Source organism: Schistocerca piceifrons, chromosome 3 (genome assembly GCF_021461385.2).
Source record: "Schistocerca piceifrons isolate TAMUIC-IGC-003096 chromosome 3, iqSchPice1.1, whole genome shotgun sequence".
Lineage (NCBI taxonomy): Eukaryota > Metazoa > Arthropoda > Insecta > Orthoptera > Acrididae > Schistocerca > Schistocerca piceifrons.
This window is the reverse complement of record NC_060140.1, coordinates 754,449,439-754,462,860: the sequence shown is the minus strand read 5'-3', so window position 1 is coordinate 754,462,860 and position 13,422 is coordinate 754,449,439. Positions and strand designations below refer to the sequence as shown.

General features: G+C 42.8%; 1 protein-coding gene and 1 non-coding gene across 2 annotated transcripts in view; one reads left to right on the top strand and one right to left on the bottom strand.

The window, feature by feature from the left end:
- LOC124789857 overlaps positions 1 to 13,422 on the top strand; it is an 858,265-nt gene that overhangs the window by 839,998 nt on the left and 4,845 nt on the right. The gene's annotated exons all lie outside the window — the stretch shown is intronic.
- On the bottom strand, positions 87 to 160 carry Trnat-ugu. Its single transcript has one exon. It is a non-coding gene; the product is annotated as a tRNA-Thr (tRNA).

Here is a 13,422-nt window from a genome sequence, read left to right as displayed (position 1 = left end):
TTGCTAGAAATGAAATGATAATTAAATAGACACCCTAGCTGCAAGCAGGCGTTGATACACTTCATTGGGGACATGTTGAAAATGTGTCCCCCGACCGGGACTCGAACCCGGGATCTCCTGCTTACATGGCAGACGCTCTATCCATCTGAGCCACCGCGGGCACAGAGAATAGTGCGTCTGCAGAGACTTATCCCTTGCACGCTCCCCGTGAGATCCACATTGTATCAACGCCTGCTTGCAGCTAGGGTGTCTATTTAATTATCATTTCATTTCTAGCAAAGCTGCATGGTCTTCGACGGTAACTGTTCTTTCGGGAATAGATACTACCGTCATATATATAGTTAAAAATATGGGTTCCCGGCCTTTGACCTTCTTGTGCGAACGCACACTCTATGCCCGAACTCGTACGGGACTTGGTAGATTAATCTGCCACGAGTAATGAGTATGATGGGCAAACATCTATTAGGCGCACTACGAATGTAGTGTTGTGGACATGTTGGGAATGTGGATCTCACGGGGAGCGTGCAAGGGATAAGTCCCTGCAGACGCACTATCCTCTGTGCCCGCGGTGGCTCAGATGGATAGAGCGTCTGCCATGTAAACAGGAGATCCCGGGTTCGAGTCCCGGGCGGGGCACACATTTTCAACATGTCCCCAATGAAGTGTATCAACGCCTGCTTGCAGCTAGGGTGTCTATTTAATTATCATTACACTCCAGTGCATTGATAACGACCCATTCGGGACCAGCCCAGAAATAAGGAACATCCTTCAGCTAAGCGTCGACCATACGACGACGTCTCAACGAGAAGGGAAGGTATGGACGAAAATCCGCGGTTATGGAAATGTTGAAAGAGTAGCATGGGGGTGCCAGGTTGAACTACGCTCTGGAGTACAGGAATAAGTCACTTTCATACTGAGAGCAAGTTATATTTACGGACGAGAAGGTGTCTTCTACTGCGCCAAACAGTTCTGTCCTTGTATATCGTCCACGTGGAGCGAGATTTGACAGAAACGGTTATCATCAGAGGCAAAGGTGTGGTCGAACTTCTGTCACAGTTTGGAGATGGACATCAGCAGATCGTTGTGGCCTTTTGTGGGAACTCGACCGTCCGCTTGCTAGTCATTACTACTGCCAGATACTGGAGGACATAATGCTTCCTTCTGTTCGTCAGAGGTTTTCGGGAGGCAGTACAATATTCCAGCATGACCGTTCCCCAGTCCATACAGCGAATTGTGTAAAACAATGGTTTCGAATGAATGGATACATCGATCTCCTGGACTGGCCTCCAAAAGGTGCAGACCTCAATCCTGTAGAGCACGTCTGGGCAGAGATGGAGAAAATTACTTGGTGTAGAAGACCTACACCAACAACCAAGGCATCGCTGTCCGAAGCAGTTCATGATTCATGGGATGAGCTATCGCAGAATAACAGATTCATCCGGAAACTTGTTGCCTCTGTTCCCCGGCGGCTAAATGCTGTTGTAGAGGAGGATGGAAACTGGACATGGTACTGAATCCATTGTGTCATTAGGGAGGAAACTTTATGACAAAAGAACGTTTTGTTTACCGTTCGATTACTCTTATTGAGCATTTACGTTACTATGAACGAAAGGAAAATGTGTTTGCCTTAAACTTTTTTTTAAATGAAGGTGTAACGTAACTCGTAAATCGAAAACGATTGATCATCACCAGCTAATACATTTAATTGAAAGAAGAAGACCATGATATACACATAACTGTTCAAATGTGTGTGAAATCTTATGGGACTTAACTGCTAAGGTCATCAGTCCCTAGGCTTACACACTACTTAACTTAAATTATCCTAAGGACAAACACACACACCCATGCCCGAGGGAGGATTCGAACCTCCGCCGGGATAAGCCTCACAGTCCATGACTGCATCGCCCTTAGACCGCTCGGCTAATCCCGCGCGGCTATACACATAACTCAATTAGTCTATTTCACTCTTCTTCAGTCATTGAACAAGACGACTATGGGAAAAATATTTTTTTTTCACATGGCAAATGACATCATATCCGATGAGGCCATCAAAGTGAAAGACGTCAATTAGAAGGCATATTACTTTGAGTTATTTATGCAGGCACGTCTCCACTACCGTCTGGAGCATAAAAGAGAGATTATTTTTATTTAATACTGAGTGGAAAAATACCGAAAGTGAATAATCAGAAAAGTGCGAGTATGACTCACAATATGTGAGTTATGTACAACCACAATTACGTACTTAGATAACAGTAATTCCTTTTGCTTCATGCCCTGGTGCAAGTTTTTGTATTGGACACCACTTCGGTGACTTGTGCGTCCCTAAATTACTCCAGTCATCCAAGCGGGGAGAAGCCAAGTACAGTTAAATAGGTAAACCGAAACACGTGATATTTCTGGCCAATCGTTACATCATTGAGAGATGAACACTAGGTTAAAATGATGACTGAAAAATCATAGTGTAAACGAGATTCGATCCTGAGATTTTTCTAATTGCAGGAGCGCATTTTACCGCTTTTTTAAAAAAATTATTTGTTGATCTAATTTTGTTCGTTGTATATGATCGGGGCGGACGTCTCATGACACCCGTTAGGGTTGTTCGTTGATCCGTTCACTCAGTTCACCCTCTGACCGAACACGGTGAGCTAATGCCGCTAAACCAGTAGGGCCAGTGCTTCCGACAAATATTCGTCTGTAGCTTTTATGGATTACGTTTGCGAGTATCAGAACGTTCGGCTTACCAGGCTGTATCTTTCGAGAGAAGTAACTTAGGAGCTTAAATTTATTTACTCAGTCACGGAACCGTAGACCTTAGCACGTGGCACAAATATCTACTTCATATCTTTACATGTCCTGAGAACAAGAAGTCTTAGCAGACGGAAAGACAGGCAGATGGATAACAAATGGTAAAGAAAATGTAATTTTCCCTGCCATATCATTACAAATCAACAATTTTCGGATTTATTCCTTTACTTGTACTTTATTACTTTATGCATCTGCACACACTGCTAAATTCCAAACTTTTGTGGTTGTTCTGTGACGCTCCTGTATGACTGTGGACTGAACATAGACAAAGAGAATTTCGCCGCCGAATTTACATAATCTGTTGATAATCCTTAACGACTTGGGGTACCTTGAATTAATCAGACAGACGTTTTTAGTACCTTTGTCGTGATAAGTTGTAATTCATTTTTCTGAGTATAGTGTATACTAAATATGGACTTTAGTTACTTCTGTGAAAGAAACATCGTCCCCCGTATAAATCGTCACATGAACGACAAAACAGATATAGAACTACGTGACCACGAGATAGTAAAGCTACAGAAATCACTCATCAGTAGAATGGGCACTGCACCTGCAAGTATACCAACTGGATTATACACAAAGTATGCGAAATAACTTGCTCCTTTCCTAACATCATTTTACCGTAGATGACATGATGAGCCATCCTAATGATTGGAAAAAAGAACAGGTTATTCTCTTTTTCCGGAAGGGTCGTCGGAAAGATGCACAAAACTATACGTCTACATTTCTGACTTCGGTCAGTTGTAGAATTTCGTAATATGTTTCATGCTCGCACGTTAAGCAAGTTTCGGAGTTTCAAAACCTACTCTGTAAGAATCAACACGATTTCAGTAAACAAGGATCGTGTGCAACCCAGAACGCTCTGTTCACCCACGAGATTCCAGAAAACAGTACACACAGGTGACGAGGTAGATGCCATGCTCCTTGACTTCTTACAATCTTGACTTCTTACAATCGTGTGACCAGTACCTAAGTACTGCTCATCATTCTGAGATCCGTACCACGTAGGATAGTCAGAAAAGAGAAGATCCAAGTAATCCTTTAGTTACTGGATTATTTAGTAAGCACGAAAACGTCAGAGAGTTGCTCATTCACTTCCAGGCGAAGACGCTGCAAAAGAGGCAGCCTGCAAGGCGGTATGGTCTACTGTTTAATACCTAGACTGTAGGTAACTTGTATTGTGGGGTATTAAATTGATGCTTGCTACTTATATCTCGCAGAAAGGCCGTGAAGATAAAATTAGACAGATTAGAATGCACATAGATGCTTACTAGCAATCGTCCTTCCCACGAAACATTCGTGCCTGGAACAAACAATTGGAGAAGTGATAGTGATGTAGAGAGTGCCCTCTATCACACACCGTAACGTAGTTGCGAGATGTAAATGAAACAATGTGTTATTCATAGTTTATGAAATGTCTTTGATGATGTTCGCGTTATGAAATCAGTGTCATGTTGTGGTTTCATCTGTTTTATTATGTGTTAGTAGTAGCGCCAAAGAAAATCCTACGTGATACCAGTTATTTTCACGCATTTAATAGCAAATAGAATATTATTTACTCATTCTGTTAACGGTGTCAGGTGATACTACAGAACCTAATCACTTCTGGCGAATAATTTTTTATGGTTTGCAGTTCTTATAAGACATAATAACAAAAATTGCTACAACAACTAGTGCAAGGGAGGGCCCCGTAAATTATTCCCCCGATATTTATACCTGATGTTCAAGATGCAACCAGTAGCTAACTGGCCTTTACGTTTGTTAATTCAGGTCCCCGTCCAAGTGGGAGAACCATCGCTAGTTCCAACGCCGGCCCTTCCACGTCTGTGTTGCGCAAGCTTGTCCTATGGTTACAAGCTGAAGAGACTTTTCGCTTTAGCAGGCATCTTTGCCTGTCACCAGTCTAATGAAGAATTGGCAACATTGCAGCATACATTTGGCAGCAATGTGGCCTTATAATTACTTCCTGGACTGGTGTAAAGGTTCCCTTCTAAATTCACTCACTAATATCTTATCATTCTCATTAAATATCCTGAATATTTCTCCCTTAGAGGATGATATAGAAGGTATCAAATGAATAATTTTGATTCCAGGAAGCTCGTTTCAACAGAAACTGCAGCTGGTTTCGCTATTTACGTCGCTGTTTAGCTGACGAATCTACGATTGAGGCGACAAGGATGGAATGTTTGTTGCAGATGGCTGCTAGCTTGGGGGTAAAGTGTTTGGAAACAAAATTGTAAACTGCGCCTTCTGTGGGTTTGAATACTCGTGGCTACAAATTTTTTCCTCCTCTCTAAAATAGAATCTTGAAGGCAGATCAACAATCAGTAAAGACATTGGATGAAAACCTCTCCGCCATTATATCACTACCTCTATTCTCTAGTCCTTGGATGTGTGGACACCACGTTGACAAAATTGCACACGTGTTAATCCCTTTTTTCTGCTTCTGTCAATAATATTAACTTAAGTGTGGCACTGAAAGATTTTTTAACTTTCTCTTGCAAATCCGTAATGATTTGGGATATTTTGCCTTAAGAAGGCAGACTGTTTTGTAGCGTTATCATGATAAGTTGTAATCAATTTTTATTACTATATTGTGTACTGCATATTGTATTTCGGTAGTTTATTAAAGACGACACACAAAAATGAGGGAGATATTAATCAGCAGCAATGTAATGCCCATATGATTCACAACAGTCTCACCAAGTCATTTGTAAAGCATATACTTGACATTCAACGGCAGACATCAACATCCCAGCATTTTGAATTTTGTTTTACCTCATGATTTCGCATTTTACAAGCATCGTTGCTAAGCGCAAATAAATAAAGAAAAGCAACACGATTTCTGCTCACAAATAAAGGTTTCAGCAATTAATTTAATTTTAATGTGATTAACGAAGATTTGGAGCTTTCCGACATTAAATCGAAAAGTATTCCCTCTACATGGAAGGAACTATATAATTACTATATTTCGTCAGATGGCTCTAAAAATGGCCAAAGGGCATATATCTTTCCTTCAATCACATGTGTAGCAGCAGCATAATGAAGACAGTAATAACAGCCATGACAGTAATCATCGAATTATCTGGTAACCTCACGCGCTGCAGTTGTATTTTTCGAACTAAAACATTAGTTGTCACAGAAAAAATTTCATACTGGCATCAAATTGGAACTATGAAGACTAGAATGGTCCTTATATCACGCACTCATGAGGTTAGAATAATACCTGCATTAGAAAGTAGCAGGCAATCAACCAGTTAATCGAGAGAGCAGGATTTTTTCACAGCTACTAGGCGCATCGTCGGTCACAACAACATAATCAGGACGGTGCGAACTGTGGGTTGAAGTGGTCTGCTGAGTTTATCTTAGTTTGATAATTGTGGGGCAAACGTTCGATTCTCACTCATAGCGTCCATTTTTAGCATTCACGAAAAGATCTAATTCACCCATGTTAACGCCAAGTCCAGGATGTTAGGTGGCACAGTGGTTCAGAATTCGCATTAAACACAATATCCCTTCACTACCAACAGCGTCAGAGCCTGTTTAAACGGCGCCATAACAAAAGCAGCAGCCGCCGAACGCACAAACTCTGTCGCCAGTAAACTAGCACTAAAAAGTTTATTTCATTTAATTTAGGAATGATTATTTCGTTCACAGTGTTCATATTTAATTTGAACTTGAGACGTTGCAACTTTTGGTCCTCGACTGGAATTCGAATTCGGATCTCTAGGAATTGAACGTATCTGGGTTGCAGTCCTGATCCAGCACAAACACATTCATAATTTTATTTTACGCCCTAGCATGTGCACACTGACCTGCCACCGAAAAATAATTTGCATATTTAATGTCTGAACAATAACAATAGGTATCGTTATTTCTAGTGAAACATGCGAGCATCTCACTACTGGTGAGCGAGCAGTAGATACTTAACGTCTATTTATGGATGGTAACCAACGACAGCACACGCCAGGTTCGATTCCCGGGCAAGCAAAACAAATTGTACCCTGACCTCATTGATACAGCGCGCTGCTGATAAATAAATTCGATTTCTAACATCTGATTTTACTGAGTTAACAATCCGATAAAGTGCTGGGTAGAAAATCCCGTCATAACATTTTAAATCATAGCATTCCAATTTTCAGCACATGCATACTTGGTTAATTGTGAAGGAGAGTATATTAAACGTCTTTTGTGGTCAGTTAACAGGGCGATAATGGTTTTGATGTAGTGTAAATAATTTCATTTCGTTTCAGGTTCAGATGTGTTAACTAATACTGGTGAAAACTTTTATACTTCACGTCTCTTTACAGCTAGTCAGCATTGATGATCGTTGCCTTGATCAACTTCCAGGCAGGTGCGAAAGTGTATTTTAGTTAGTACTGGTTACGTCTGCTGGGCTTTTGTCCAGATCTATAACTAAAAATTTCGTCATGTCATTTATAGTCCAAACATGTGGCCAAATAGTTCTTCATGAATAATTAGTACAGTGACGGTACTGATTGTACTCCATTGATATTGCAGTTTCTATAGAGCGTTTACCACTGTTTAACGCGTTTTCTTTAACTAGTTCCTTTAAAGGCCACTTTATGTAAAACCCAATCTTCACTGGGACGTTTAGCAGGTGTGGGTAGACCTTATACAGAGGAAAAATACTTCGAACTGTCGTAGACCTTTATTAGGTCAGACATTGTCTCAGAATATCTTGTTCATGCAAACATTTACTCTGTTTAAGGACTGTTACATAGTTTACCTGCCATAGTTAGTTGTTGCAGATTGTAATGACAAGGTAACGCTTTTGAAAATCATTGTAAACTGTACAAGCGTTAGGGACTAACTCATCTCTAATTACATGTTTTTCTAGTTTTTGCAGTATCATGGTGTGATGTTACATCGCACTGATTGCCTTAAAGAACAGTATTGTCTAGTGGTCTCTCGTGATACCCATTTTGTATAGTCGAACGATTGTACCGCGTAGTGATTAGTTGACCCTGTAGACAGCTACGTTATGTTGGTTGCATGCAAATTAGGCGAATCGCAATTCAGGTTGTTCTGATACTTTTGCGCATGATAGTACCTGTCTTCGTCCACCGTGTGATGCTCACTTTTTCTGGTAGGTAAAGGATTTCATCGCGTGCCTTCTAAATCACGCGACATCACAGGAGATCAGGCAAATAGAAGGTAGGGCAGGTGCTATGAGATTTCATGTCTTGGTTCATAAACAGTTGTCCAAGTCTATCCTCCAAGATATGCTTTTATGCACTTGATACGCATCCAAATTGACATCTTACATGTGTTATCAGAAACGTGAATCAGTTATTTTTTCCACGAGTAATGTATCGGAAAACATGACAATGCGGCGAGATTTCGTTCGTTTGTTGCGCATGGTGCGAGCAATATTTTATTTTGTGTATGTTTCTATGAAAAGTTTAAGACCACTGATTGCGAGAACGCTCACGAATAGACGATCAGTTAGGATTAAGCAATAACATACTTGAGGTGTATTTACTACATCATAATATATACTTATTTCGCTAGTAATCAAACCTCCCAATGTTTTACTTAAAAAAAAAGACAAGAAAAGTATTCCGATTATCACAATATTCTCAGATGCACCGAAAAAAATACCGAGTGGTAAGAAAGCCAAAACCTTGAATCGAACACGGACCAGCGGTTTGGTTGGATAATGCCGTGACCGCTGGACCGTCGACGTCGCTCTGCTATATACTGAATGACAGCTACCAGGATACACCATGAAAACTCACAAACGTTACTAACTCTAACATTGTTAACGTAGGACCCAACATTATATTAATAAAAATGTTTATTTGTAGACTATCTTTTGATGTATAGGATTGAAAATACGATTTTCCGTCATTAACTTTGACCTCGATTTTTCAAAAGCTAGGGAGTGTCAAGCAAAAAAGAAAAAAAAATGGCTCTGAGCACTATGGGACTCAACCGCTGAGGTCATTAGTCCCCTAGAACTTAGAACTAGTTAAACCTAAGGACAACACAAACATCCATGCCCGAGGCAGGATTCGAACCTGCGACCGTAGCGGTCTTGCGGTTCCAGACTGCAGCGCCTTTAACCTCACGGCCACTTCGGCCGGCGTCAAGCAAAAAGGCTGAAACACAAGTCTCTTTTTTCTCGGTACAGAACGTCCTTGCAAAACGTGAACAAAATCTTTGACCCGTATGTCAGACTCTCCTCTTGTCGGTTCGGCAGGTGTGCCATATCCATCTCATGCCACTTGTGATGATTAGACGACGTAGAACTATCAAAATGCAGAGATTATGATTGTTACGTTTCGTCCGTTATTCCAAATACTTCCAGATATATCGAATTAATCTGATTTATTTGGCCATAGGTCCGAAGTTCGCGGTCTTGCGGTAGCGTTCTCGCTTCCCGCGCACGGCGGGGTCAGGGATTTTCCCTCCCTCGAAATGACTGGGTGTTGTTGTGTCGTCTCCATCATCATCATTCATTCCCACTACGGTCAGAGGAAGGCAATGGGAAACCACCTCCGCTAGGACCCTGCCTAGTCGGTGGTGCGGGTCTCCCGCATCGGCCCCTAAGCTCCTTGGAGTATGGGACCTCATCATCATAGGGCCATAGAAGTGTGTTATGGTACCTGAGAGTTCGACGAACCCAGAACGTACGCATGCAACCATATGAACAAGGCAGTTGCCATCCTACAAGGCAGGAGTGTACGTAGCACATTAATAATGAAGATGTAGGATAAAGAGCAACATTTGGTCACGAAGAATGCTGAAATAGACATACAGGTTTGTTTTCAGGGTAAGGTAAATGTGTTTGAATAAATCGAAGTGTGAAAACCATCAAAACATCACCGAACTACCTCTAGCATAAACTACACGCCCCATTCACTACGGGTTAAACTCGTCACTGGGGCGTCGATAGATTCTATACCTTTCTTCATTTGAAAAGTGCCTTCGGTCATCTACTGTCCGGCTTCTGTGTTGTGTGGCCCGTTGAAGGCATGCAGTGGCATGTGGCGCTGCCAGGTATGGCTTTCTGAGAGTTATCCGAATCCAAACTCACATTGCTCACAGTTTCCTTCGCAATGTTCTTTCCTAAACTGGATGAGATGGACCTGCATACATGGATAGTAGCATTCCTTGTCGATTACTGTTATTACGCAGGGTTTCTTTGCTGCGAGTGGTATAAAATTCCACCCACAAACGTTAGAGTGTGTTGATACACCAACTACTCAGACGGCTTCATTCGATGTGGTCAAGGACATATCCAGAACATAGTTCCATTCCGCCATTCTGTCAAGTCTTCCCGTTGGCCCAAATTACTGAACTGATTCGATATAGACTTGAGGCACATTCCCACTTCCCTACCACAACTTACGTTAGCAATGGAAAGCGTCACGATCACCTGGTACTAGGTATTCACTTTCTATAGCACTCCAAATAGATCGAAGCATCCTTTTAAGGGATTGACTACTATTCTGTTTGGCGATTTCATTAAATGTGCTTACAGTTTTCGTTGTGTATTTTTTACAGTGATTTGTACTATCACTTCTCTTCTGTTTAACAGTTTTGGAACGAGTCTAATATATATTTTAACCAGTGTAATAATTAAATATCGGAATACTGTTAATTGCTTACGTAGAACATGCTAATGCGTGTAGCGACAGGCATTGAACTTCATAATGAACTGAAGTAAAATGAATCGCAAGACATCTGTAATTGGTGGTTTCTTTATTGTTACGACCGGTTTCGATGCATTAATACAGCGTCCGTAGGTGAAAACAGTGTCATAGTGGTGCACTGAGACGCATCACAACGTTCGTAATCAAAACTGAAAACCCTGAAGAGGGGAAAGCGTCGAAATAAATAAGCAGGACATCAGAGCAAACTGCAGAGTGGTGCAACTGTGGTCGTTCCGAGGGTGCAGCAAGGATGGCGGTCAGGCGTGTGGGCAGCGATGTGTAATGATGCCTGCAGTAAAGCACCATAATTTGAAAGCGGCAAGAGTAACTGTTTCTAGGTGGAATGTTGTAGCACCGTCCTGGATGTATCAAGAAACCTTCGGCGCCGCTATGTGGTGAGAAAACATCGCAACTACTCTCTTAAATCAAAAGCTTTTTTCCCAACAGTGTCTGTAGTTCAGAGGTTAAATTTTGCTTCTACGGTAACGGCACTTAATGGTAGTGAATACAATATGAGAGCACCGTAACAACAACAGATTACCACGCCTAAAACGGTGTAAGAAAGCAGTTGGTACCTAAAACCGCTTCCAGTCGTCTCGCTGGTCCTGTATGGTTTCCGAGGGAATGTTGTACCATTCCATCTGCAAAATAGTGGCAAGGTCAACTAACGGTGATGGAAGTGGGTAGTGACCACGCGCCCTGATTTCCAAAGTAGACCACGAAGGCTGACTGTCGTAACCAAGGGAGAAGAGACAGTTCATCATCGAGCATACAAAACCAATCCTGGAAGATGTGAACTGTGTGAAAAGGGGCCTCTGCCGTCTTGAGACACAGCACCACTACCGGGGAACAAACATTGTACCACGGGATGGACCTGATCAGCCAAAATGATCACATAATTCTTGACAGTAAAGCGATCTTGCAGAATAAGCATGGACCCATAAAATACTACGATATGGCAGCGCAAATCATTACTGAACCCCAGCAATGTTTCACTCTTGGGACGTAAACTATCTAGAAGTTGGGAAAAGCGTGAAACAAGGCATCCGCCCAAATTACTTTCTTCCGTTATTCGACAGTCAGATTTGATGATTTCGGCACGACTTTTTCCTGGCACGGGAATTTACATCACGAGTGGTTTTGGAACTCTATCTCGCCCTACGATTCCCATCTTATGCACCCACTTTTGCGCTTTTTCGATGCTGACATGGTTCGCGAGTGCGATGTACAGTTCTGCGCTGACTTTCGCAGCTATCATTTATTTTCCTCTACAATTGCCTCACGAACACTCAAATACACATTCATCCGCGTTGTGACCATACCGATAACGGTTTTGTCAATTTCCTTCAATACAGTGACCAGTCAGAACATTATGACCACCTACCTAAGGTACCTAATAGTCGGTATGTCCACCTTTGGGATGGATAACAAAGGGCGGCGAATCATGGCATGAAAGCAATGAGGCCTTGGTAGGTCGGTGGAGGGAACTGCCACCATATCTACATACACAAGTCAACTAATTCTAGTAAACTAGGGGGAGGGGGGCGATTAGCCCTGACGCTAAATTCAATCACATCCCAGATGTCTTCGATCTGGTGCGGATCTGGCGAGTGAGGCTGTCAGCACGTCAGTTGGAAATCGCTACTGTGTTCCTCGAACCACTCCATCACACTCCTCACCTTGTGACTTGATGCATTGTCTTGTTGCAAAATACCGCTACCTTTGGGAAACAAAAATGTTCAAGTGTGTGTGAAATCTTGTGGGACCTAACTGCTAAGGTCATCAGTCCCGAAGCTTACACACTACTTAACATTATCCTAAGGACGCACACCAATGCCCGAGAGAGGACTCGAACCTCCGCCGGGACGAGCCGCACAGTCCATGACTGCAGCGCCCTAGACCGCTCGGCTAACTTCGGGAAACATGCGACCCTTTTACCACACTACTTGCCTTGCACGAGCTCCACTGAACCCATGGATCCCGACGTGAATGTTCCGCAGAGCATAAGAGAGCCGCCGCTAGCTTATTTCCAACATGCAGTACAAGTGTCCAAGACTAGTCCCCTAGAAGACGTCAAATTCGCGCCCTCCCATCGACATGATAAAGAAGGTAGCGGGATTCTCAGACCTTGAAATGCTCTGCCACTGTACCGCCGTCAAGTGCCGATGGCCGCGTGCCCATTTCGGCGGTAGTTGCCGATGTTGTGGTGTTAACATTCCACATCGATGAGTCGTCGGATGCAGGGGTCCATCGTTAGGAGTGTTCGGTACAGTCTGTGTTCAGACAACCTTGTACTACGACCAGCATTAAAATCTGATGTTAGTTCCGCCACAGTCCACCAGCTTTCCTGTTTTGTCACTCTGTCGACCCCGTCAGGTGGTTTGCGGAGTATGGATGTAGATGTAGATGTAATGAGGAGTGACTTCCGAACCCCACGACGTCTGGACCTGGTTTCATCTTGGTTTCACCACGTGCTGAATACACTCAACACAGCACTCCTCAAGCACCGGAAAGGTCGTGCAGCTTCCTAAATGCTCGTGCCGAGCGTTCAGGTCATCACAACCCGCCTTCGCTCAAACTCACACAGATCGCACGCCTTCCCCGTTCTACACACGAACAGCCCTCTCGCAGATACTATATGTATGTTTCTCATCAGCAGTCATTCGTTGACAGGTGACGCTGCTATCGTCTGGACGGGTTTATACCGGTTTAGGTCGGTGGTCATAATGTTCAGGCTGATCAGTGTAAATCTTCGATTCGGTGTGTCTTGAAGCGCCAAACACTACGGCTATCTTGGTTACTAAAGCGCCCTCCATACGTCCATCAATAAATAGTACACACTGGAATTCGCTTAATTCCGACGTAATGCACTCACAACGACTCAGCAGACCGTTTTGGCCCCGACTAGCACTTTCAGCAAATTAAGGACACTGCA